The sequence below is a fragment of the Culex quinquefasciatus genome, chromosome 1 (assembly GCF_015732765.1).
Source record: "Culex quinquefasciatus strain JHB chromosome 1, VPISU_Cqui_1.0_pri_paternal, whole genome shotgun sequence".
NCBI lineage: Eukaryota > Metazoa > Arthropoda > Insecta > Diptera > Culicidae > Culex > Culex quinquefasciatus.
In genome coordinates this window covers 10,872,783-10,894,984 of record NC_051861.1, presented here as the reverse complement: position 1 = coordinate 10,894,984, position 22,202 = coordinate 10,872,783, and the positions used below count along the sequence as shown (strand labels likewise).

At 40.1% G+C, this 22,202-nt stretch overlaps 1 protein-coding gene and 1 long non-coding RNA gene across 5 annotated transcripts in view; both read right to left on the bottom strand.

The window, feature by feature from the left end:
* The window catches only part of LOC6033959 (mucin-2), a 28,622-nt gene extending 15,283 nt beyond the window's left edge, over nucleotides 1-13,339 (bottom strand). For 3 of the 4 annotated variants that reach the window (XM_038248880.1, XM_038248882.1, XM_001844296.2), the window contains exon 1: nucleotides 8,054-8,465. The gene's annotated coding sequence lies outside the window, so the exon portion shown is untranslated. Of the gene's footprint in view, nucleotides 1-8,053; nucleotides 8,466-13,180 lie in introns of those variants that run through there. The other variant, XM_038248881.1, reaches the window with a different exon arrangement.
* A 2,237-nt stretch (nucleotides 13,340-15,576) lies between these two features.
* Nucleotides 15,577-17,081, bottom strand: LOC119765297. The gene is made up of 2 exons (XR_005276628.1): nucleotides 16,432-17,081; nucleotides 15,577-16,372 (listed from the first exon to the last, which is right to left on the bottom strand). It is a non-coding gene; the product is annotated as an uncharacterized LOC119765297 (long non-coding RNA).
* Between the last annotated feature and the right edge of the window lie 5,121 nt (nucleotides 17,082-22,202).

The following is a 22,202-nucleotide window of genomic DNA, read 5'->3' as shown; positions in this document are numbered from 1 at the left end:
CAACGGAGAAAACGATCCTAAAGGTGATGGCCGGAGGTTAAGTGGGTAAGGTGCATTCCATCGTGGATAATTGCAGCGACAGCATCATGGACGTGGTGGCATCACTCGGCGCGAGGGTCAACCAACGTAGGCAGTACAAGGATGGGCAAGATACACGTCATATTCGGATACGGGCTGATCCGGGTGACCTACCAGAAGGCCAAGAACTTGAACATTCCGTTGCTTTCGATTCTGGAGATTGAGACGTGCAAACGCCACCTGTGTATAATAAAGCCGGCCAACTTCCCGATCTTGAATCAGAAGCGCTTTAGGCAATCCAAGACGATTCAGGTAAAAATGGCTTATTTGGTAAAAATTTCATGTTAAAAAAAAGTTTCTTTCTCCAAACAGTTCGAATGTTGGTTCCACTGCGTGCCGAAGATCTCAACAGCGGTTTCACCGGCAAGAAATGTCTTCCACCCACACAGCCGCCGGTTCTGCACCAAATTCGCATCCTGAACGAGTTCCAGAACGACAACGCCATGACCCAGGAACCGCAAGACAGAAAGAAGTACCGCAATTCGCAAGTCACCAGTTTCGGCGTGAGCTCGGAGCCTCCGATGGAGGAAATTGACCGAGAAAACGAAGTGAAAATTTTGCAGATCGGCCGAAAAGGATACTCCGTATCCGTAGTAAGACAACTCTGTTTTCACTGCGAGTGACCAACGTTGCGGACGAGGTGGAATCATCGGCTATTGACCCGGACTTTTTTTTGTTTTTGTTGTTATTGTCGCTGACAAAAACAATCCGGTCAAGCTGCATGACAAGATCAGAACCTACGGAGCACCTTCTTCAACCCGCCGGCCAACTTAGCAGAAACCGACCAAATTCAACTTGGAGCGTCAAACAAATTTCGAGTAAAGAGATGGTGAGATTAATTCAACAATCAACATGCTAATCGATTGTAAAATAATCATAATAAATGAAAATAATCAAAAATGCTCTAAAACAATTATTTTTATTTGAAACATAACCTAAAAATCCAAAATGACAGCACACGACAAAGGCGCGACATCCTAAATAACAAAACCGTGCGACGTCGGTCAAATGTCGTACGACAATGTCGTACAATTTCGATTATCGATCGCACGACAAATACGACATTTTGGTGCAAAAACGAATGACATTCGCGCGAAAGTTGTACGACATTGTCGTGCGACGTCGTACGATTGCACGGACGACAAACGACGGACGTCCGACGGACTTTTCAGTCAGGGATGTCTTGGTGCGCTGGTACGATGAACCAAAATACTAACACACGTTGTCACTGGCGCACGGGATGCTTGGACTCTCACCAGAAATCTGTTCGCTCTGAGAACGATTAGAGAATAAGTAAGAAAAAGACGAAAGGCAAAAGAATGAGCATGACGCTTCACAACGGATAGCTGCATGCGTCGTGTTTGCGTTCACTGAAGCTTAGCATAGATAATCATGGTAGGCGATGTGTGATGAACGAGCAATCGATAGAGCAACTTGTAAAAAAGGGGCTAGTATAAAAACTCTATTCGCGCCATGCATATGAAGCTCAAATTGACAACTTGCCGACGAGGCGACGAAAATCGATCGTCCATGCTTTTTTTGTAGATTTTTCGAATGAATATTTCTCGAGAAATGTTTGGATTACGAAGCTTGATTTTGAGTCGGAGCCAAAAGCAAATAGTAAGAAAGGCAAAATGGAAATGTTTTAAAATCTGAACGGTAAATCCGATTGACGTCAAATTTGTTCCAGAAGCTTGAGTATGGTCTGGATTATGATATGGAGAAAAATTCGCAATTCGCAATTTTCAGTGTAAGAACGGGCCTTGACCGATCTTATGCACCAGGTTCCCGACGAACAAGCACTGCCCTTACACCTACATCTCACCCTTGCTCTGAGTCAGTACGAGCAGCACGCTAGAACACGCTTTGAGTGTTCGTGCCAGGCATGCACACCTTCTTTTCCGGTTACGCATTTTAACTCGGCCGGGGGTGGTACATTAAGTAGGGTTTGATGTAAGTATAAGCGCCTAACCATTTATAGTGTGCCTATCAACTTTCTTTAAAGCAAAAACTGTTTTATTTTTAGTTTGAATTCAAAAACTTATTGTTATTTACTGTGTATTGTTTTCTCCTGAAATCTTCCCTATATTGTTGAGTCTGTTTATCTGTTGCTATTTCTTTTGTCGCGGTGTTTTGTTACAATTTTTGGTCCTAAGCATGTTATAAAAGTTTACCAAAAAATACAATAGTAATATTTGTGTTAATCCTTTAACCATTCCATAAATTGAGTAAGGGCTCAAACCTCACTAGTTTGAAAAAAGGGTGAAGATTGAAAACAATTGAAAGATATAAGACAGAGGCGACTCGTCCACCTGTTCAACCTGTTCATTGAACAGGTAGCCGATTTCAAGCGGATATTTTTTTTTATTTATGTGCCGTGGTGCTTTTTAAACCAGCAACATAAAATTACAATTTTTGTTTGAATATACGTTAACAAATTAAACGCCCTATGTCCAGCAGCGCTGCATGCACCGAAAAAGCTTTGGCCCGCCACCCTTTACTCTTTACCTCTCTTTACAACCCACCAATACTAAAACGAGCCAGCCTAGCGGGCCACGCGCAAATGCTCGTCGCGTTCAACACCGACCCTTTGAACGTCGGGGAAAAAATCTCCATGCAGAAAAAAATCAACACATGTAAAGAGCTTCCTATTCATACGCAGCGGCAGTATCGATGTGTTGGTAAATCTGGTTCAATCTGAGAGCGTGAACTGACAGCATTTTTGGGAGAGAGCGAAATGCCACCCCCAGCCCCCAGCCGACTTAACTCGCTCAGCTCTCCAGAGGGAGCTGCATGCAAAAGGTAAACAAGCCAGCGCGTTGACAGCACGTTGAGAGCATGAATAAATCAGAGAGCGCGAGAGCACGACAGATATTGCTCTATATTTGGCGCACTTTTAGGCATCAGGCTGTTTTGCGCAGACTGGTGATGGCTTTTTTTTAGAATTGGAATGTTCAACTGCGCGCGTTGAACCTCTTCGATCTTCTTGGTTACTAGTGGATTCTTGCTCTACTGGAAAGTGATGTAATGTTAAGTTTAGATAGTGTGATTGATAGATTGAATTGAAACAATTGAAAGAAAAAAGTACTGTGTTAATCGGGACACATTAGAAGAATTATGACAGTAGATCAGGGAAGGGATTGAGGCACCTTGTTTTGCAAAATATCAAAGGTGCTGTGCTACTGAGTAGATTCAACCATCATCGTTATTTTATTTTTCGGATGGTTCTATTTAAAGCGGATCAGTCCGAAATAGTTTAAGATTTGATGCCATTAAATGCTTCAAAAACGACTGTATTTATTCAGACTGTAGTCCCGGTTCACTCTAGTTGTATATATTATTAGACCGATTCTTAGCGAAGCTACACCAAAAAGTCACTTTTTCAATTTCCAATTCGAATTTTTATATGAAAAATTTCATTTTTACAATGATTTAAAAATTGCAATGTTCTTTAAATACGTTTTCTTTCCTCAAACGCCAAAAATATTGACCAGATAAGGCAAAAAGCAAAAACTCAAATTTCAACCAATTTGTTCAGTCCAAGGAGCAAAAGATTCGTTTTTCAATTTGTTTCTTGGTGTGCCTATTTAAAGTCCAGGTTTACGATGTTGTCCCGTCACGCTACATTTTTGTTTCAGGGGAAGCACAGGTACTATATGGTTCATTCTACACGACATTTTTTTTTGTAGGAAAATCAATTATCTTTCCGAATAAGTAATAACAAAAAAGTCTTAATCATAATTTTAATTCATTATTTGCATAAACAGAAAATTGTAATAGCATAAAAATAATAAAACGTAAAAATAAAAGCCATTGGAAAGAAAAAAGCTTTTAAAAAATGTTTTAACATTGAACAGGTACTTCATTCGGGCACGAGTCGCCTCTGATATAAGAGAATCAAAAGTTAGTAAAATCAAAATCAAATGATATTAAATAGAAGAATCTGTGGAAAAGTGGGAACCAGTAGAGCAAAAATAAAAATAGGAGATAGGTGGTAGCTGTGAATGAAGAGAAGAGAAACCCCGTTGTGCGATGTTTCAGGTACATCCACTGCAGTTGACTCAACATACTGCGAATCAAAACAATACCGTCTACAATCACAAATTACTTCCCTTTCCCACATTGTCGCGCCCCTTTCTCTTAGCCGTCTTGACTCTGACCCGCGGTGGTCAAAGGTTTACGATCCGTTTCCACAGGCCACCAGCTAGGTCATCATGAAAACCAAGCCAACGTGGAGGTAAGAAAATAGGACACTCGCAAGGAACCAGAGTACGATAAGAATTTTAAAGCATTAAAATTTGTATTCGGCATATATCAGCATTCATTTGGCTTATAAGAGAATTTTTTTTAAATTTAATTTATAGATCCGCAAAATGCCTAGCGCTTTAAATATTTTCTATTCAATTTTATTTATTTTCAAAAGACTGGGTGTTATATGTACGTAAATCTATGATTTTAAATTTTAAAAAAATATCAAATTAAATAATTTTTTTATCAAACACCGGCATTTGGTGCAAATTAGGACAAATGTATCGAGTTAAGACAGCTATTTTAGCCATTTTTGCATATTGACTTCAGTTAAAACAGGAACAGAACAGAACAATTAGTACACTGATTTCCAGACTTACCTTTTGACGGGTGCGACAACGGTTTGCTATGATACCGGTTTTTCTATGCGCACCATTTCTCGTCACGACCCAAACCCGACACAACTCGGTAGCTTGATCGGTGCACCAAAACCGAAGTTTGGTGTGACGGCGGTGTGGATTGGGTACACAAAACTGACATGGTTTCTGCGCCTACCACACGGGATAAGTTTGGAACTCTTGATGCCTAGCAGGCCAGTCGAAGTCAACAGTTCTAAATGGTGTGGTTGTCTAAGGCACTGCATTAGTATTTTAAAGGTTCTTGGTTCGAATCTCAACAGTTATTATTTTATTATTTAAATGATTTTTATTTGTTTAGAATAATTCTTTAGGATTAGAATTTCGTAGTGTCATTAAATATAAACTTTAACTTCTCGTGCATATAATCCTGGAATAGGCATTTTCACTTAAACCTACCTGCATAATATTTAACGTTTTCTCTATTCCACAACAAAAATCCATTCAATTTTCTAACACTTTGACTAAAGCGTCGCAGGTTAGAAGAAGTTACTTAAAAAATGCATAAAATCAGTAATTTTGACAGCAAATATTGAAAAAAAAACCTCAAAAATATTTCTGGAGTTTTTTTTTTGAAAAGGTCCAATAAACCAAATTTCCAGTTTTTGCTTTTTGGGTGTTTTTGAATCCGCCTTGAGTCAGGGGTATCAAAAAACACCCAAAAAGCAAAAACCGAAAATTTGGTTTATTGGACCTTTTCAAAAAAAACTCCAGATTTGTACTCAGGATTGAACCAGGAACCTCGTGGTTAAAAGACGGAGACAACAACCGTCAGGCCATCCTGAAGTTGTGAATGATGGCTGACAAACCTCAATCAAAACAATGTCGCCTCCGGTTTACTTGGATCAACCATATGTTGAGTTGCATCCATGGTATACAATTTGGGTGCACCGGTGGTGTACCAAGGTGCTTTCGGTACAGTTGCTTTGGTGTGACAATAAACAGCTGGGTTTGGTTTCTAGAGTGACACGAAAACCGCACCACGGCGCACCAGATCTTGGTGTTCAGTGAAGCCTGCTGATTTCCAAATTTATTGCTCAAAAATCTCTTGTGCCTATTCATACTGTAGTCCCGATTTGCCCCAGTTGGTGCTAGTAACGTAAAGATGATAAAACATAATTTAAAACTTATCTAAAATTATACATTGACTGGTATCACAAATAATGTTGTCGCTTCTTGTTATTTTTGGACATTTAAAGAAAATAAGCTTTTCTATATAAAAAAATACATAAAAGAAATTAAAATACATAAAGAAATAACATATTTATTTTAATCACATTGAATTGAAAATTGTGGTTCATATAAAAATCAAACCATAACACGGAAAAAAATGTTTAATTTTTTGTAAACTATCTAAAAATGTTCATCCTTGTTGAGATTGAATTGTAGACTATCATCAATTAATAATATTGAGTTAATTCTATGATTTTAAGCTTGAAAAACATAACCAATATGGTAAAAAACATAGATTTTATGACTGGTCCAAACATTTCCCGGGATTCCGAAAATATTTTTCCCGTTTCCCGGGAATTTCGAAACCCGGGAAAATTGGACGCCCTAGGTCTAAAATCTGAACGGTAAATCCAATTGAGGTCAATTTTTTTTCAGAAGCTTGATTATGGTCTGGATTATGATATGGAGAAAAAAAAAACTAAATAAAATGCCAAAGAAATAGTTTTGGAATTTGGCGAAAAATTTATTTTTTTTTTTTTTTGGATAAATTAACGAATTGAACATTTCAATTCTCCACCGAATTTTTATTTGAAAACAACCTGATCAGGTGAAAACATATTCCGAGTCCCCTAAAAAATGGATAAATTGAAATTTGGTATGGAACTGGTTCAGGTTCAGCATATCCCCTTTCAAATGCGCCCAAGAGAGCTTAAATCCATGAGACTTCATCCATAAATTACGTCACGCTAAAATCATCCAAAATTCGAACAGTCAGTCCGAACAAAGGATCCTGTAAGAAGATATGGTTAGATTACGCGCCATGCTCTTTTTTGTCAATATTATTGTTTGCAGTACATTCGAGCATCCCCGAGCTGTATTACACTCCTTAATGCGGCCAGACCTGCTGCGTTGCATTTACTCCTCTCTGCGGACGAATCACATTTCACAGAATCTACAGGGGAGGAAGGGTGCGTGGACATACCGTTGCCGATGCCGAATCGATAAGAAGAAATAAATTTTCGAATAGTGCAAAATTGCTTCTTTTGACATAGGAAAATACAAAATCGATGAATTTTCGGAATAACTGTACATCCAAGAATCCCTTAAAATGTAACACAATCAATAAAGCGGCCAGGCCTACTGCGTTGCCTTAACCGCAGAGACAATGTTTCTGTGAACGGATCACATTTCACAGAATCAAGAGCGAAGGTAGGATATATGGACATCCCGTTTTTCTCGAATTCACATTTTTTCGTAAAACGAAACTTTAGAAAGTTTCACAAGATCACTTAATCAACGGAATTAAGTCTAAAAATCAAAAAACATGTGACATTCTTTAGAGTGGACGAATATCTTCTTACTCTTTGGCTAAGTTATTCTCTGGAACACGATCTCTAAGGTCATGATTTTTTAATTGTTTGAGCCACATTCAACCCTTCTTACAAACACCCAATCGAGCGTAACTAAAATTTCTCCTTTCCCACCATCATCTAGAAGAACTTTTTCCTTCCCAGAATCAACAGCGAGTGCGAGCAAACGCCGACCACACAAACCCTAGAGAGTGTGGACGACGACGCGCACAGCAGAAATAGCTACTTAAATAAATGCAAAAAAAAAACACGCTACTCTTGATTCAGCAGTGCGCTCTACGCGCAAGAGTTCCCAGTGGCAAGCGGCAACTGGAGAATCGTGCAATCACGGCCTGGTGAGCACACCAGAACGAGCTGAATTGTCAGCAAAAATGTGGGCTTGTACGTACTAGAGCATTGAGGTAAAGGGCAAAAAACAATGAATCTGTGCAATTATCAGCGCAATTTGAGGCTCTGTTCTTTGAAGCTTGCTTGTGTGGTACCGAACAAAGGTTGTAACTTGTTGTAACCGGAGAAGTTTAGTTTTTAAATAGGTGTAACAAGCTGCCTTTATATTCAATTGTTAAAATTTGAGTACAAACGCAACAACTTTGAATGTTACAAAAATTGCAGCAACAACAACAAAGGTATTGAGTAATTGAAACAATTACCCAAGTAACAGTGACTAGTCGCAATCCCTCTCCTGGAAGAAACTTCCCTTCTCAAACACACGAAACAAAAACAATCGATAAAATGCAAATGCCAAAACCAGCATTCCTGAATCCTCACCAAAACTGTTCCGTCGACAACGGCCAGACCAACCACGGATCGGTTCCGATTGTTATCGCCCAGCCAAACCCCGTCTGTTGTCGGGCACTGTTACGATTCCGTCCCTGGACCACTCCTGCCTGCCTGCTTTCCACTCCCTTACCCCCTTTTCACACCCCCTCTACTCCACCAGCACCGCGCTAGCTCGGGCCAAACAAGAATCGCTCGCGACGGACGGGCGCGGTCACGACGCGGCCGGAATCCACTGTAGAACGCTGCGCGGACCTGTACTGCACCGGGCGGTCGCGAATTCACTCCATTTTGGGACGCGCGTGGGGGCAAATTTTGCCAAAAATGTTGACGACGTTCGATTTTGGAAAATTTTCCTCCTCCGCGAGCTGTCAAAACTTTTGTGGCTGTGTGTGACGTGAGTGACGCGGGTGACGGACGGCGCGCCAGAGGTCACTCACGCGGGCGCGTTCCTTTTGACAGCTCGAGGGTGCTCACGCGCGTGACAGCGCTGGCACGGTAAGAAATGGTTTTGCGTTGAACGTCTCAAACCAGTTGTTGAGATTTTTTTTAAACGTTTTCGCAGTTAAATTTTCTTTGTATTTTGAATTGAAAAATTCTCCAAAAATATTTTTTCTACTAATTTTTAATCATTAAAAAAACACTGAAAAGAAGGACTCTTTATGTTTTAGAGAATTGTAGCATGAGCATGGTTGACTGCCAAGAGCTGCTACTCTGTTATTGACAGATCAGCTGAAGTTAAACAATGAATCAAAAATGATCCGTTCTAAACATCCGTTCACTGTTTAACCTCTGAAGATCCCTACTTTATTAGTCAATACCGGCGCCCTCCCAAGAAGCCTGCAGTTCAACGAAAGGGAGGAATGTTAGTCCGATAGTTGAAATTGCATACTCATCAAGCACATAGTTTTTCGCTATATACTTGTTGATACCGCTTGAGACCGTTGAATCCACAGCATCTCCTACAAGCATCACGTGATTAATTTTTTTTTTTGGGTTAGTAGGATAAGGTATTGGCTTTTCGATGCCTCCCGAGCTACGACGCTATGGGGAGGACTTTCATAACAGACCCGTCGGCAAGCCTTCCGAGCAACGATGCTATGGGAAGGTCTTTCTGGTTAACACACAAAATCACTCACACACAGTTATTTTGCTCCACTATTAACTCAACGATCCAAATTGTCAGTGCGTCTTTCGATCATTATATAGAAATGGCTTTTTCACCGCAAAAAATAAAACCTTATACGAAAAATTTAAACACAATCCACCCGACGCTGTGCCTTCCGATCAAAGATGATATAGGAAGGGCTTTGAAAATCACAAAAAATCACTTTTCACTCCGAATATTTTTTACGACCACGCGCTCCCTATTCCAATTATGCACTGATGATGCTGCATTTTCAGAGGGTTATCTTCTCCTCGCAGCACACAATTCACGACAAAAATGCGAAACAAAAGGCTCACACAAAAAAAATCACTTTTCACTCCGATTATTTTTTACAACCACGCGCTCCCTTTGCCAATTATGCTCTATTAAATTTTAGAGAATTGTAGAGTAAAACTTTAGAAATTTTACTTGTTTTATGTGCTTATTCCAACGTTTTGAAAAAAAAAATCATTCTTTCTAGAATTAAATTTGGCTGTATTTTTCACAATCGTTTCAACTAAAAAGGCAAATAATAATTATAGAAGGTGGTTAAAAAAAATCAAGCTATCCACATTAACGATCCCCAGGTCTTTTGTGGTCTTATTGTAAGTTTCTACTCGAACCTAGGAGCCCGAAGGCCTTCACCCTCTAACGCCCATGATTACTCCAGAGCACCACTAATTTTTGGATTCAAAATTCGGAAGGAATCGGTCAAGAAAAATTTCAAATGGGCAGCAGCGGCAGTGGAAGCAATCCAGAGAGGGTGAAGAAAAGCCCCAAGAAAACGCTCCCTCTCCTTTGTTCTGCTGTTCGTGAAGCTGTTCCTTGACCCCTTTCCTTCCGATCTCCATACTGGCCTAAACACGTAAAAATCTCGATTTTGCTCTGAGCCCGAAGGCTTTAACGGGTAGGGCAACTAAAGCTCTTTCTACTCCAAGGAACCTTTCACCCTAGGGTTCGGGCTGGGAGACGATTCCCACACCTATTCCACACCTAACGGCCTAACAACAACCAAGGCCGGTGCCGACGTTTTACTTCCCCATCCGATGGAAGGTTGGAGCAGATGGGAATTGAACCCATGATCATCCGCTTACAAAGCGGACTGCTTAACCATTCGGCTAAGCCTGCTGCGCACTGGGGGCAAATTTTGAAAAAAAAAAAAAAACCTTTAAACAGCTAACTAACTCAAACGGGGTAAGAGTTTACTGGTACATAGGAGAAGGGAATAAGTTGTAACATAACCTTTGAAATAGATTATAGTTAAAATAAGACATTAGTGAGTGGTTGCTACTAGCGATAGTGACCAACAGCTATAAAACTTTAGATGGTGCAAAATCTGGAGCCAGAGATAAATCGGTCACCGGTGTTTTTTTTTTCAGGAAAAAAAGTTTTTTCGCTTTTTGGCTGTAGCGGCACAATTGAGTAGTAAACCACCAAGGGAAAAAAATGATTTGTAGAAATTTGTCATGTAGATTGAACAATATAACCGATTCAAAGAAAAATGTACGCACTCTGCTAAGAAATCAAAGGTTGGCTTGAGACATTTATCTCTGTAAGGGCAATATTGTACCGCTCTCCACTCCATTAGACAGTGAAATGAAAATCGTAAAACTGGCCATTTAAAAAGCAAACCAAAATAATCTTATGACGCACTTATGATCTTCTGCACATTTCTCGGATTAGTTTTCAAAAAGCCGTAAGAGCCATTGGTAAACAGAGTCCTTTTTGCATCGGTATTCGACCTACTTACGAAAAACTAATATCAAAAATGCTCGAGATTGTTCATTGTATTGTCCTTCAAGTGCCCCAAACTTAAAATAAATGAAATTTTGTTTCATATTCGAGAAAAACAAAAAAAATAGTGTCAGAGGTCACGATGGCTCTTACGGCTTTTTGAAAACTCATCTGAGATTTCCACAAATTTAAAAACAAACCTCCTTGAAGTGTACAAATTGGTTGGATGACGGTCATTTCTTGGATGACGCGACAACGAAAGAAGAAGATTAAAAACACTCTCCATTTAATGCCTTTTATCATGTCAGAAAATAGCTTCGGTCAGATAAGTTTTTTTTAGTATAAGTTTTATAAAAAATAAATTTTAAACTTTGAAATTCTCCGCCAATGCAAATAATAACAGCACACCAAAAATTTGTACACTGAAGATCATACCTCTCCTCACCCCGCTAGGTTAGAGTAGTTCATGTCTCGACTGCGCTTTGGTGCTTTCGAACACTTTAGAACAGTTCTGGAGTTTTTTTTAAAAAAAAAAGGACATATAAACCAAATTTTAAATTGTTGCTTTTTGGGTGTTTTTAGAACCGCCTTGAGTCAGGGGCATTCAAAAACACCCAAAAAGCAAAAAATAAAAATTTGGTTTATAGGACCTTTTCAAAAAAAAAAAAAAAAAACTCCAGAGTTGCAAACTAGGGAATGTGTCTTAGATAGTTTTTTTCTGCTATAGTTTGAGGTGTGCACTTTGTTGAAAGCTTTTTGCGATTTGTTGCAAAATCACTAAAATCAGCAATTTTTCTTCTTTACACAGGCATGTACATCAAAGATATGGCGAAAAAATAAAAACAAGTTAAGTTTAATGCGGTATACGCACTTGGTAAGGAACCGGCCAAAATTCAAATGGACAGCTGCAGTAGCAAAAGCAATCCAGAGAGGGTAAAGTAAACCCCCAAGAAATCGTTTCCTTTCCATTGTTCTGTTGTTCGTAAAACCATTTCTTGACCCCTTTTCTTGGGAGGTGCGTATTGGCCCTAAGATGCAAAATCGAGATTGCAATTGAAAACGATTTTACAAGCAAACCTTCTACAGCTTTTTTTTTGTTTGGTTGATTGTGTAAATGTTGAGAAATATAAGTTTTTCTTGCGGTCTTTATTTTTGATCTTTACGATGATCTGAAAAGTGTTCTCAACAGGAAAGAAAATACTGACGCTCACGATTGATTTTAGAATTTTGATATCAGAGAGACTTTCGTTAAGAACAAAATAGGAAATCTGGAAGATGGTCCGTATATTTGTATATTTTTTTAAGCTATCGCAGAAACAGAACACTGAAGAGATTGAGTCATACTTCGTTTGGCAGAATTGAAATGCTCTCTATTAGTCAACAGCATTTATGAGATATGCCGGGACCCGTGGTGTAGGGGTAAGCGTGGTTGCCTCTCACCCGGTCGGCCTGAGTTTGATGTAGTGTGTAAATAAATGTTTACCATTTTAAGTCATTATACTAAAGGAAACTACTCATTTATGGTAATTATGAGAACAAGATTTTCCAAAACGCACGCACGCAAGCATGTCATTGAGGAAGGTCGCGTTGTCATATCTAGAGACAAATCCGATCTGAATACATATGAGAAATCACGAGCCTTCATAATATTATCCACTACCAGTTAGAATTTATCCAGTCTGGTAGACAATCTCCCCCCAAACAGCGCAAGAATCTCATCACACTGTAAAATAAGTTTCTTTTCAGCTTGATGGCCATTCACCTATGCCACGAGGGTTTTTTTTTTTGCTTGCTGCCTCCATTCGGCCAGGCTAGAAAAGCGAACATTTACTGCCGCTCGGAGCGAGATCATGGAAATCGCCGAAACCGTGGTGTAAGAACATAAAATCGGCATACGCGACCGAGGTCGTAAAAGTATACACGCGACGATGGACGCGAATTTGCACGCGGCACTCAGTTGGCACAGTACAAAATATCATTGAATTACAGGATTACACTGTATGTTTTGTCAAGTTCAAAACGATACTAAATCTTTGAAATCATCATTTTTTGAAATCTTTGAAATTATCATTTTTTTTTTTAAATTAAAATTTTTCATAACAACTTTTTTTTCGGTGCCTTTGTCAACAAAGTCACTCACTCAACAAACGAACCACTCACATGTCAAAATCGGTCACTCGCACAGCTCTTCAGAACGGGAAAAACAAGTGCTTTAATCGCTATTTATCGATACGTACATGAACTTCCACGTGCGGTCCCGCTGGAGATTTGGTTCCGGCCGCCAAATGTGTTCTGTTCCCGGAAAATCCAGACGATTTTGCACCAAATTTCGCGAAAAAACTTTCGGTTCAACAGCAGCTGCCGCACAGCACCAAAACGGGGCACTCTTTTTTGACAGCTAGGTGAGTGAAGGTTATGCACGATTCGCATAAAACTATACCGAATTGGGTAAAATACAATATTATTATCATGAGTCTTTTTTTTTTTGCTTTTTGGGGTTTGGGCTTTTTAAAAGCGGTTTCAAAAACACAAAACGGCAAGAAATTAAAAGTTGGCAAATTGGACCTTTTTTTAAACCCACAGATATGTTTATTTTGTAAGAGGACTGCAAGAGGAGGGAGACCGATTTCTTGGGGCTTTTCTTCACCCTCTCTGGCTTCCTTTCGTTGCCGCTGCTGCCCATTTTTAGAGTTTTTTTGATTAGGTCCTATAAACATATGAAAGACAATAGTTTATTGGTCCTTTTTTTTAAAAAAAGCTCGGGATTTGAATTTTTTCTTTACCCGTTTCTTCCGAAGTGCGTACATATACCGCTTAAAAAACAGTAAATAATAGCCCTTTCTCAAGCAATTATTTTGACAGTGCAATGAGTGACTCGGCGAATGAGAGTGCTCACACCCTTACCAAAAATCATGATTTTTTGAGTTCCAAATCCCACTTTTCATACGATTTTTTGAGTTCAGGTACTACAACCATAAAAATGGTTATATGGGTTGAACTGAAAAATTCGTATGAAAAGTGGGATTTGGAACTCAAAAAATCATGATTTCTGGTAAGGGTGCACAAATTTGGCGCGTGTGAATCGAAAATCGGATGGCATGGGCTAGTGGAAACAAAATGTTTTGTAATTATTAACTGATATAGAATTAGATTTTAGTACAAAATATTTTCAAGTGAAATTGTAGTGAAATAACAGTGTGCATGAAATTTACGTAAAGATTCGTGAAAGTAAAGGTTAATGTAAGGTATGCACTTCGGAAGAAACCGGTCAAGAAAAATTTCAAATGGGAAGCAGCGGCAGCGCGAGCAAGTCAGAGAGGGTGAAGAAAAGTCCCAAGAAAACGTTCCCTCTCCTTTGTTCTGCTGTTCGTAAAGCTGTTTCTTGACCCCTTTCCTTCCGATCTGCAGACTAGCCTTAAGCCTATGAGAAGGTAAGAATGAGCATTTTCGGAAAAGGGACCATCAACAAACCACGTGGACACTTTTTTGGAAATCTCAAACCTCAATCTGACCTCTTTTTTTGACTTTTTTCAGTAAACTATTTTTGTATTTTTTAAGAAAAAGTTTTTTTTTGCAAATCCAATGACAGTGTCTTAAAGAGGACATTTTCCGCGTCGATTGATGTTTAAAACATGGCACATTAGTCGAATTTTACGTACTTTTATATCGCAAACATTTTCTGTAGGGGAGAGGGGGAGGGGGGGGGGGTTGGGTTGGTACGAATAAATATTTGACTCACTGTAGATAACTTTATTAGGTTTTACACCGTGACGTCATTTGACAGCTCGTGTGCACTGTTTACATGGTCTTCGTCGATTGTTGACGAATTTCCCCGAACAAAATCGACGACCGCATCGAACTGTGCTAAGTTCATGTAAATAGTGCACTCCTTCTAACCTCAAAATCGAGTCGGCGTAAAACCTAATAGAGGATGTCAAACTAAAAAGTGAACCCGTTCGTTTGACAACAATAGGGTACCACCAACCAACGAGGTTTCAGCATATTTTATAAATTTATCGTCCTTTTGCTTGTCAACTACGTAATTTATAGACATTGTTGATAGCTTTAAAAGATTCAATTTCAGTCTGTTCACGTCTGAGGATTTCTTAAATTTAAATTGTTTATTGATTTAATGTGTTATGTGAAATCTAGCAAAACAATGCAAAAGGACCGAAGCCGAAGTGTAAACAAAGAGTCTATCCTGCTCATGTCAGTTGATGTTTACATTCTGAATGAGCAAGATAGACTCTTTGTTTACACTTCTGCTTCGGTCCTTTTGCATTGTTTTAATATTGCTAAAAACAAAATTTCCAACGCATTCAAATCCTCCACAATTTGGTTGGTTTGCATCAGAATTCTGCCTTCTCGTTTTCGCAAAAGTTGTTCATCATGCGACTTATAGCTGGATTTTTAGGCTGACCGCCCAATGTCAAGCAAACATATTTCGCAAGGACTGTGACAGCCCTTTGTTTCCATCAGAATTCTTTCAGCAGACACAGCGCTCACTGACGAGGATCTCTTAATGTTTATGTTATTCATTTTTTTTTTCACCAGGCCTACAATTTTTTTAACTCGAAAAAACGAAAATACTTTAAATATACGACTCATGAATTTTATTTGCGACTTAAATGTATTTTTTTTTTGTTGATATAAATCCATGATTTATTATGTTTACCAACTCATTAGGATGTATCTGATTAACTGATAGAAGCTCTCGTGTTTTCAAGGAATCATTTTGCTCCAAATCTAATTTGGTTCCAAATTGTCAAATTATGGCACTCGCCCGCCATTATGGTACAGTCCCAAACTGTCACCTCTTACTTATACGGTCACTGACCTCCAGTGATCGCGTGCCATATTATATCCATGACGCAACGCCTAATTTTCCCACAACGGTGGCTTAACCCTGATCTGCAGATGCTTCTGGTTGGTGGCCGAGATCGGGCGGATGTCATCGACCTCTGGTCGTCGGTCCGGTTCGGTGTAAAAGTGTTACAAAAGCTTTTTTTTGTGTGCTTTTCCACACCTTGATTTTGGGGTGGAAAAAAGCGCATAACAAACCGCGAAGAGAAAGAGATCGGGGGTAGGAACGAAAAAATATATTGGTTACGAAAGAAAGTGCCACTGACCATCATTTTTGCCTTTGCGACCTGTTATAAATAAATGTGTGGAAGAGGAAAGGGGCAGGTCAGCGATATTTGTCCTTGAAAATAGTTTCGAGTTTGTTCGCTCTCAAAAACACAGTTTATGTGAGATTTTCATAAGTTGTGACGAAAATAGGTAAATCACCCCTGGACAACTCCAAAGCATTTCACGAGAGCTTTTAAGTGAAACTCATCCTCAAATGTGAAAAAAACAACAAGCCGCACACTGTTTTGATCAAAACAAACGGTCAATTGTTTGTTACGGTTGATTGCGAAACGTATCCGCTAATGAAAAAAAAAAATAAATAAATAAATAAACACCTGAATTGACATACAAAAATTACCTTTGAAGTCGTTGCCATAATGGAGATCGCAACCTGTCAAACGACGAGGGGTGCATTTTATGGCGCTAAAAGTTGCATCTTCACAGCCAGTTAAAAATAAAATCTTTCACCACAATTTTACGGCTGAAGAGCGACGTGCATGAGGAGGGGGAACCGCGGTCGTGCTAAAGCCAAAAAGGCAAAACGAAATATAAATTTATAATCACTCACCACACTGACCACGAGGGGTGGTCCGACGAATCGGAGCGGGGAGGAAGTAAGCACTTTTTTTGTACGCAAAAGGTCGCCAAAGTAAAACTTGAAAATCAACCTTTCGCGAACTGGCCCGCACAGGTTCCAGAGTTCGCATTCCGAACTGGAACAGTCGATTCAGTAGTGCTTAAAAATGGTTAATTATGCACTTTCTTTGCTGTGTTTTGCTCAAAATTGGGCGATGCTATAAAAAAAGGTGCGCGCCATTATGGCGCGGCCCCTGTCAGATGCCAAACCATAATGGCCGATCGCTGTTGGCCTTGCAGGCGGTGGTGGTTGCGTGCAGCAGAGTAGGGTACATCTGCTTCAGCACGACTTTATTCTAAATGGTCACAAATGAGGCACACAAAACGTAAACGACTAGTCAAGCGGAAATTATAGCCCTCACTGCATGGAAATTGGTCGTTTTCGCTTTGCCGTTGCTGTTGTTGTTGTGTAGATGCTTATTGCTCTAGAGCGATTCCATTATGGTTCTGTTTTTGTGTGTATCGTTTCGGCTTCCCTCCCCTCTCATTTTTGCAAAACAGAATTGCATGAGAATAGTTCCACTGACATAGAGCCGTATTGAAGACCTTTGAACATGATCAAATTTGGATAGAGCTCGATCATGAGGTTGAACGTCAAACTTTAAAACACAGATCACATAGTTAACCTGCCATTTTTGACAGTTGTGACAATTATTTTAAAATTTTCGACTTATAGCGTCTTCAGTATGCGTTCTATGTTGTTATGTTTCAAACAGATGCGGAATTTCGAAAATGTATGCTGCCTTTCAAAAACACATTTCATTCATTCCTGTGCGGCTAGAACAGCTGACGGGATTCGGAAGAAAAGGTGTGTTTTGTCACCGTGCCAGGATAACACAATGCCAAAACAAGTCATCAGGCTGAAAGTTTTAATGTCACGGCATGAAAATTTGGGAAAAAAAGGAAATCGGAAACGAAATAGAAAAGCCAAAGGGGGATGGTGCCGACAGAGCGAGTACACTTGGGAAGGTGAAGGAAAAAATAAATCAAAAAAGGAAAATTGAAGTGGCCTGACCATGGAAACGATCGGGGCTTGGCAGAGGTGGAAGAAGAAGTGCGGATTAGGGTAGAGTTGGTGGTTATAGTACTGACAGTTAAACCAGATTAATGATCAGCTCAAAAAATCACCTGAAACAGATTTTTGAAAATTACTTTTTCTTAAATTTAACAGTTCCTCAAACTAACAGCTTGATAGCTGGGTAATCTTTTGGCCAATTGAGCTTGCTTTCCGTTATTCTTGATGAGTTTTTTAGTTAGCTCAGCTAATGTTCCTACTATTTCAACTAATTTTTGAAATTTCAGTCAAAATATTCCAAAACTCATCTAGTTTTCCGGTGACATCAATAATACAAAAATATATATAAATAAACAAAAAGGCAAGAATACAAGAAAAACAAAGCACGATAATACAAAAAAAAACAAATTTGCAAAAACAACAACAGTGGCTTACCCCTCGGCAGAATTCTACCGAACTTGAAAATAAAAAAAAAAAATTACTGCAAGATTGACTGTGTACATCCAGACTTGACTGAATATTCCATCAAATTTTCGTTGAAATATGACGCTGACGCAACGCTGACGCAACGCTGACATTTTTCGCATTTACTCATTTTTGAGTAGATTAGCTTTCGACAATAATAACCTTATTATATATGAGTAAACAACTGTCAGATATAAGTGAATTTTACTCAGAATATTCATTGAGTCAAATTTATACAGATCTAAATGATATTCACTAAAATCTGACTGCAAGAAAATACTAAAAATCATTCCTGAGAAGGTTTAGTTTTGACAAAAAGTAAGTAATGTAAAATGAGAATATAAATACGTCAAATCAACAAAGACCCAGTCTCCTTTATTAAGGGCGTCTGACAGCTTCTCGTTAACGACCGAGGGGCAAGACGCCTTCAGTTTGTAAAGCCTTCAAAAAACTTATCTTATTTTTCCAAAAAAAAAAAAAAAAGATTCTTTCAACCATGTTATAAATATTGACAGCTGAGCTTGAAAATCACAAACTCTACCCTATTTATGATTGCATTTTTCTTGTACTGCCGTGCGCGTGCAGGAAAGAGAAGAAAGTTGCGGCAGAACGAAAGCAAAAGCTACTGCGAGTGTGCATGCTCGGGAATAAATACAGAGAGAGAGAGAGAGAGAGAGAGGAAAAGAGTCGGTGTAGTTTTGGGGAAAAGTAGGTCAATTTATAGAAGTACACGGAGGGAAACGATACACGTCGGATCGATTAGTGGTTGGACATCGCAGCAGGCTGCACGTTTCCCACAGTGCTGCAGCTAGATATCATCATCCCCTTTTTGTTGATAGACCCGGTGAATGGGGCTAGCTGATGAAAGATTAAAGCGGACATTCCTCTTTCAATTAGAGTGTAGAACTATCCGGCGGCACGCAATCCGGAAAAGGCGATTTTTGGTTTGATTAGTTTTTCGATGACAGTTTAAATTGAAAACGGTGGTTTTATAGCAAATGTTCTAGGTTAGAGCGTGCACAGGGTGGGGCAACTACCCCAGCATTCTCAGAAATTTGTTCTAAATTTGCCCCACCTTCCTCGATGAGCTGGGCAAGCTCAGTGGTTATGGCCGATATAATTCTGAACTAAATCTACCAAAAATCCTTGAGAAATCGCTGTCTTCTTAACAGAACTACTTGTCAAATTGACAGCTATTACTTGGCTATTACCATTAATGCTCTGGTGACTAAAACAGACTTGATGTCTCAAGATATACAGATTTACACGAACCGGTTCATAAAGCTATGAAGCCAGGCTCAAAATTTTCCAAGTTTGTTTGTTTTGTTTATGTTTGCTCCTCCATCACCTAATCCCTATTTTCGTTCGCCGCATGCTTGGCTTCGTGATGTTGATGGGCGCCTCTTTATCGTAAAGATATCGACGGGCAGAGTGCTTTTTTTCTGTGCTGCACGTTGCATAACCTGGCACAAGCAGTGCCTGCTACGATTACATTCTTGCCCGCTGTGCAAAGTGGTGTATGGCGTACGCCTGCTTTGACCACGTCGCCTACTTGCCCTTTGGCGCCCTTGCTGTCAATTGCCCTTTTACGGAGATCGCCGTTAAAACCGGACGGCCATTCTATCACGGGATTCACAAAACAGAGAGCCTTCCGCTGAATTGCCTCGGCAGGCGAGATGAGTCCACTTTTCGTCACCAGCAAAGCTTCAGCGTCTTTTCTGTATGGCTTCCTTATCCCTTGATCCGCCTTCTTCTGTGTAATTCGACAGCGATGAACAACACCAGAGAGATTGCTGTCCGCTGAAAGGTGCACCGCCTACTGTGGACCATTATGGCGACTTTGACAGCTCTGGGCGCCATTATGGCAAGGCTCGTTAATTTTCCGATTTTCCATGTGCACGTCGCATTCCCCTTTATGTGTGCACTCTACTACGCACAATTTAGATGAGCGATTTCTTATGCCATTATGCGAACCTGTTTTTTTTCAAGCGAGCTCCGACGACGATGGCGTGAATAAATGACGCAGCAGTTGAAGTTTTTTTTTGCTCCGCTATCTCTAGCTTGAGCCGAGTTAGGCAAAGAGCGAAAAGTGGCCAAAAGTCATGCAAAGTTTGAGCAGAACACGAAGCGTTCTGTTCTGCGCCCAATATGTACGTGTGTATCGTGTAACACGATTGACCGTGCTCTCCGCCGCGCGGAATGAAAATAGGAGTAAACATAAAACGAGAAAGAGAAAAAACATGAAAGCAAAAGTTTGAGCGACGTTACCTTTCTTATGGGATGGGAGTAGCACGCTGTCACGTGATGCCAGTGTTTGGACTCCTTGTAAACTTTGCGGTTGGTATTTTTTGTAAACTGCGTGACTTGCCATAAATTAAGGCGGCCATTATGGCAACATGGCTTCCACTGTGGTTATCAGTAAATATACTCATCGCACATGACGAGTAGATGAACGGCCCGCAGAACTTTTTGTTTATCACACATAAGCCCCCGATGTTTTTTTCCCCCCGCAAGCTATCTGTCTTTGGTTGAGTTTCTTGCTTGCCGTGTCTGCTTTCGACATTCACAAACACACATCGCGCGCAGTAGGCCTCGCACATACAAGCGCACAACTCATCCTGAACCACAGTCAAAGCTGCTGTCTATAACACTGGCCTACTGCGATGTGTTAAGAAGAGACGAGCAAAAATGAATGCCTTTTATTGTTTGTTGATGCGAATTGAGTATGAATAGAGTTATCTACGTGCGCATGTATTGCGTGTACGTACACAAAAAAGATTGAGGTTAAATTTTGTCCGGCCAGCAAAATCAAACGGTGCGCTAGTGTGTGTACGCGAAACGTCATAAAGCTCTATGGGCGGTGCACACATACGGGCGCACGCACACTACCATCCACTCAATGCCGTAACTGATTAAAGGTGTGTGTGGTCGCGGTAGGCGTTGCCAGCGCGCTAAATGGTTGTGGTAATGAGCTGCGATATTTATTCAGCAAAATAAGCATTGGATTCCGCGAAATGTCACTCTGCGTGATAATAATCGCGGAGCGCGAACTGTCATCGCGAATACGGTACATCTCCCCGGGAACGACAATCACACAATCAGCGGACGATTATTTAATATTCTACTCAAACGGTTTGCTATAAACATGTAAACAAACGATTCGAGAAGAACGTGAAAACGAAATCGTTTCGCTTACACCGCGAATCACGGTTGTGGGCATTTTGACAGTTGCTCACCCTTAATAATCACTCACCTTGTATTCTGGGTGTACGCACAACCTCAACAAAGGGGGGCTTTTAGTCACGGTTCGGCTTGTCCTCCCCTTCTTCTTTGCAAATACCTCGAGCAGCAGCAGCAGGCACAAGAAGTGGCCTTTGGGAGCTTTGTGACGAAGAACGGAGGAGGAGGTGCTGCCTTTCGGAAAACGATTGTTTCCGTTCCAAGTAGGCTGTGAGTTTTAAGGTATAGGAGGGGAACACATACTCACTAAACCCGATTGCTGCGATTTATAAGACACTCCATCTTAGATTAGTTCGACGGCGATTAACTTGGCTTGCTTTGACCTTGAACGCTAGATGGAAGCCGATGTTTCTAGTAAAAGAGTATCCTCAGAGGAGGATTCCAAAGGGTTGTAGCAAAAAAGAACCTTTAAAGGTGGCCACATGAGGGTTTGTGTGTGCTGGATCAAACCACTAGGTCGGTAGGTAAGGTTTGTTACACGACAAAATAAAGAACGCAAAGAAGTAGCAAAAAAAAGCAACTTTGATGAAGAAAACGGTCGACCGCGCTGAAGTTGACCATGTCATGAAATTTTGATGCAAACTTTGGGCTTCGGGAGAGGGAGGGTGGGGCGAAGCTTAGAGGTTCCGCTCCAGACCCCGACGGAAATACGGTGTTGAATTGGTAATGAACTGGCTCGATTTTTTTTTGTTTTGTTGTTAGCCACGCCGTAAAATCGATAGGCCACTTTGAATTGTGTTTTGCATACACGCTCTAGCACTTGAATTAAAGAC